Here is a 5648-nt window from a genome sequence, read left to right as displayed (position 1 = left end):
TTGGTAGAATTTAATGAATGCGTCTGCTATAACTTCCACCCTCTCTTTTAATACCCTGGGATGCATTTCATCAGGACCAGGGGATTTGTCTACCTTGAGATCCATTAGCCTGTCCAGCACTACCCCCTTAGTGATAGTGATTGTCTCAACGTCCTCCCTTCCCACGTTCCCGTGACCAGCAATTTTTGGCATGGTTTTTGTGTCTTCCACTGTGAAGACCGAAGCAAAATAATTGTTTAAGGTCTCAGCCATTTCCACATTTCCCATTATTAAATCCCCCTTCTCATCTTCCAAGCGACCAACATTTACTTTAGTCACTCATTTCCGTTTTATATATCGGTAAACATTTTTTGTTATCTGTTTTTATGTTTTGCGCAAGTTTACTTTCGTAATCTAGCTTTGCTTTCTTTATTGCTTTCTTAGTCATTCTTTGCTGTCGTTTAAAATGTTGCCAATGTTCTAGTTTCCCACTAACCTTGGCCACCTTATACACATTGGTTTTTAATTTCATACTCTCCCTTATTTCCTTGGTTATCCATGGCTGGTTTTCCCTTCTCTTACCGCCCTTCTTTTTCACTGGAATATATTTTTGTTGAGTACTATGAAAGAGCTCCTTAAAAGTCCTCCCCTGTTCCTCAATTGTGCCACCGGTTAATCTGTGTTCCCAGTCTACTTTTGCCAACTTTGCCCTCATCCCACTGCAGTCCCCTTTGTTGAAGCATAGTATGCTCGTTTGAGACACTACTTCCTCACCCTCAATCTGTATTACAAATTCAACCATACTGTGATTACTCATTCCGAGAGGATCTTTCACGAGGAGATCGTTTATTATTCCTGTCTCATTACACAGGACCAGATCTAAGAAAGCTTGCTCCCTTGTCGGTTCTGTAACATACTGTTCTATGAAACAATCCTGTATCCATTCTATGATTTCCTCCTCAAGGATACCCCGTCCGATTTGATTTGACCAATCGATATGTATGTTAAAATCCCCATGGTTACTACCGTTCCTTTATCACATGCCTCCATTATTCCCTTGATTATTGTCCGCCCCACTGTGAAGTTATTATTTGGGGGCCTATAAACTACGCCGATAGTGACTTTTCCCCCTTACCATCTCTAATCTCCACCCACAATGATTCAACATTTTGTTCATTAGACCCAATATCGTCTCTCACAACTGCCCTGATATCATCCTTTATTAATAGAGCTACCCCGTGCAAAGTGTAATTTTCGACGAGTGTTTTTGTGAGTTGAAGTCTGTTTCCACTGGGCTTATCCGGGGCACAGTACGAGGTCACCTGTTTTTTGTGGTATATATGTTCATGCTTTAGACTTCAATGTAGGGTTCATAATTTGGACGTTTTCATTTGATACAAAAAATGCCCATGTTGTTGATACTGAGGAAAATAGCAATGGACTGGCCAGGTGGGCAGGTGGGCAGAAATATGCCAAATGGAATTCAATCCGTAGAATTGTGAGGTAAAACATTTGGGGAGGTCTAACAATGCATGGAACAACACAATCAATTGAAGGTTAATGAGAAGTGTAGAGAAACAGAATGACCTTGGCATGCAGGCCCTCAGATCCCTGAAGGTAGCAGGACGGCTAAATAAGTTGGTAAAGAAGTCGTAGAGGATATTTTCCTCTAACAGAGGAAACAGCAGATACATAGCATATAAGAGCAGATAGATTATGTTAGTTCTGTCTAAACACCAGTTAGGTCATAGCTAGAATACTGCGTACAGTTCTGGTCACCACATTACTGGAGATAAGTATTACACTAGGGATAGTACAGAGGCACTTTTCGAGGATCATGCCAGGATTGGAGAATTTTAGCTATGAGGAAAGATTAGAAAGGCTGTGGTAGATTTCCTTGGAACAGAGCAGGCTGAGGGAAGACTTTATTGAGATGTATAAAAGTGTGAGGGGCCGAGATAATGTTTATAGGAAGCACCTATTTTCCTTAGTAGATATGTCAATAACAAGGGGGCATAGATTTAAAGCAATTGGTAGAAGGTTTAGAGTGGAGTTGAGGAGATTTTGTTTCACCAGATGACGGTGGGGTTCTGCCTAAAAGGGTGGTGGAGGCAGAAATCTTCGTCTCATTTAAAAAATACTTGGATATTCACTGGATACATCATAACCTGCAAGACCTCGGACTAGGAGCTCGAAAGTGGTGTGAGGCTGGATGCCTCTTTTTCGACCGGCGCAGACAGGATGGGCCAAGTTGACTCCTTTTGTGCTGTAAATTTCTCAGATTCTATAATACAGTTGCAGAACAGAATGGAGGGGCTGAATGGTCTATTCTGTTCCTATACTAGTTGCATTCACTGTCAAGTCTCAAAGCACGCTGCTATAGGACTGGAGGTACATATAGATCAAAATGGGTAAGGAAATAAATTTTCCTTGCCTGAATGATATTCGTGACATTAATAGTCAATTGGGTATACAAATCATACGACAGCTTAATTGTTACACTTATTGAACATAGATTTATTTTTATTTCGAAATATATTTTAAGTGCAAGGAACTTTCAGTCCGCAATTCCATGACCAGTTATTAATTCAGATCTCTCGATTCCTTGTTGAGCAGCATAACTGCTGCACTACCGTACATTTTAAACTGATAAGTGAAGCTTAAAATTGTAACAATGCTACACTCACCTCGTGAAACTTGGTGGTTTCCCTGCTTGTAGATCTTGATACCGTTCCTTGCTCTTCAGCGACACATGAGCCAGTCTTGATATTAATCATGGGCGAGGTCCCACCATGTAACTTTAGAAACATTAAATCGTTCATTGATTCATCTTGACACACGTTATAGTGACATGTTTGTGGGAGGGGTCCGCTATCATACACCTCTGCATAATTGGGTGGTACATGAACATTCACACTAGCCTTTTGAATTCCACGGAGCGAATCCCTCCTTGGAAAGGATGAGGTGTTCCAACAGCAACAATAATTATTAAATCTATTTCTCCCTCTGTGCACCTTAATAGCGAGGATTACAATCGCCACAAGTAATAGGAATGATGTGGAGCCAAAAGCGATCGCTAAATAAAATTTTAAATCACATTTCCACGGATCAGAGCACCCCCAACATGCCGATAGTAGATGCATTTTCTGCAGTATCATCCTGCACTGATACATTGATAATGACTGTAGATGAAAGGGATGGTGTTCCATTGTCCCTCACCAAGGTTACGATTTTTTGCCTAACAGAATCTTTATGCCTAAAGCGGCGAATTATCCAGATTTCCCCAGTTTCAGCAGCCACAGTAAACAAGCTTGCATCAGTGGGCTGTCGAATTTTGTAGGAAAGTTGAGCGTTCTGTCCAGAATCGGCATCAGTGGCTCTCACTTTTGTAAGCAAGCAACCCGAGTCAGCAGACTTTGGTATCGTGTCTTCAGCTGCAGACCCTTTATTTGACAAAAGTGACACAATCTCAGGGGCATTATCATTCTGATCGACAATGATCACATTCACAGTTACATTACAGCTGAGCGGAGGGGATCCAGCATCCTTTACTTCCACATGGACTTGAAACGTTTCACGTTGTTCATAATCAAAAGAGCGGTGAGCAAACATCATACCAGTTTTCGCGTTTATTGAGACGAACGTTGGTGCAGGTAATTCGTGTATCAGTCGATCCAAAAGAGAATATGTCAGTTCTGCATCTTGATTGGAATCTGGATCAAAGGCTAATAGAGAACCATTTGAAACGCCAAGAACATTATTTTCTGTCACATATATTGTGAAGGAAGGATGCGTAAAGCGTGGCACGTTGTAATTTATATCTGAGACTTTAGCTCGGAATATTTTCTTGGTCGAGAGCAGAGGGGAGCCTGTATCCGTACAACTAACGGTAATGTTGTATTCTGGCACCGTTTCTCGATCTATTTCACCAACAGTGACTAATGTGTAGTAGTTATTAGAAGAGCTGTTAAGCTTAAAAGGGATATCACTGGGGATTCTGCAAGAAACATCAGCTATATTTCCGAAATCTCGGTCTTTAACTCTTAAAACAGCCACTGCAGTGTCCGGTGAAGCGTCTTCTGGGATCATCTTCAAAGTAGAAGTTGTTATTATTTGTGGATAATTATCATTAACATCAGTAACCATTAGCAAAAGCTGACAGTGTACTGCCACTGCATATGGACCTCGGTCCTTAGCTTGTACCGAAATCTGATAATGTTCTGCTTCTTCAAAGTCCACAGTACCGGTTACTCTGATTTATTCGTTTGCTGCATCTAAGCTAAATATCTCACGCACTCTTTCAGGAGTGTGATCGCTAAAAGTATAGATTACCTCGCCGTTTTGGCCTTCGTCCATATCCACCGCAGTTACTTTCACAATCAAATTACCTTTGGGCACATTTTCAGCAATTCTGATTGGAAAAACGTTTTGTTCACAAACCGGAGCATTGTTGTTCACATCAAGAACAATGATTATAATCTGTGCAATTCCGAATTTCTCCGGGTTTCCGCCATCATACGCCGTCAGTTTTAATCGATGAATCTGTTGTTGCTCTCCGTCTAGGGGTCGTTCCAGCACTAGTTCTCGAATGTCAGTTTGTTCGCTGCCTGTTTGTGATATCAAAGTGAAATGATTGTTTGGGCTCAGTTGGTAGGAGCGAACACTGTTGGATTCAGCGTCGCGTCCCGAGCGCCCTGGAGCGGGAACGTCGTTCCGACCGGTGTCAATTCTAATATTTCTCGGTTAACCTCGCTTCTCTGGAACACAGGCGAGAATGACAACTTCAATGCGATATATCTTAGGTCGATTCTCGATCACAGCCTCTAACATTAATTCGCATATGAGGCCTTGTTCACAAAGCTCTTCCCTGTCTATTTTTTCTTTTATGAACAAAATTCCAGTTTTTAATTCATGGCTAGATAGTCTTTATTGTTTTCAGACACAAATCGAAACCTGCGCTCGGATAACTTTTTAACATCTAACCCAATGTCCATAACAATATTTCCAACAAAGGTAACGACCTCTAATTCTTCAGGAATTGAGTAGCGAATGTTCCCATACCGGATCGGTAAGATATATGAGTATGAGAGAAATAAAGGGCCATTGCAAGACTCGGCTGTTGTGGAAGAAGGCCATTGTGAATCCAGGTACTGCAAATATAACTGCCAGCTGCTCAGATGAATGTTAGGCTGCCTGATGTTATGATCAGAACGTAATTGTTCATTACTTTGTTTATCAAGATGGAAAGCTTTATATTTCGTATACGGTCCAGATGTCCTTGTCACCGATGCCAAGATTATTTGTTCAAATTCGCTTAGATTTTCTCTGGCCATTTCTCAGATGCGAATCGACCGAGTGGACGATGAATGCTTCTTGTTTCTGCGAAACTGCACAGTGTGTGCGTAGGGGGAATGCTGCTGGATCCTCAGCCACATAACCTCACCTCATTGGTCAGCAGCGAGACAAAGAGACTCGGCCAATTATAACAGCAAACTCTCTTAAAGCAATACTGCGTCTACTGAATATCGGAAGAATTGCTATTTGCATTTCACGTTATGCAACTTTAGTTACCGTTGCTGTGCCGAGTTTTTATATGGTTTATGTGATATCCGCATTGATGGGTAACTGAATTAGGATTGTATTTCACCTTTCTCAACACGATTCCTATT

General features: G+C 41.4%; 1 pseudogene; it reads right to left on the bottom strand.

The window, feature by feature from the left end:
* Positions 1-2639: 2639 nt before the first annotated feature.
* Positions 2640-5115, bottom strand: LOC139261976 (protocadherin-10-like; annotated as a pseudogene).
* Positions 5116-5648: the final 533 nt, after the last annotated feature.

This window comes from Pristiophorus japonicus, chromosome 4 (assembly GCF_044704955.1).
Source record: "Pristiophorus japonicus isolate sPriJap1 chromosome 4, sPriJap1.hap1, whole genome shotgun sequence".
Taxonomy (NCBI): Eukaryota; Metazoa; Chordata; class Chondrichthyes; family Pristiophoridae; genus Pristiophorus; species Pristiophorus japonicus.
The sequence above is the reverse complement of the archived record's forward strand: the minus strand, read 5'-3'. Positions and strand labels throughout refer to the sequence as shown.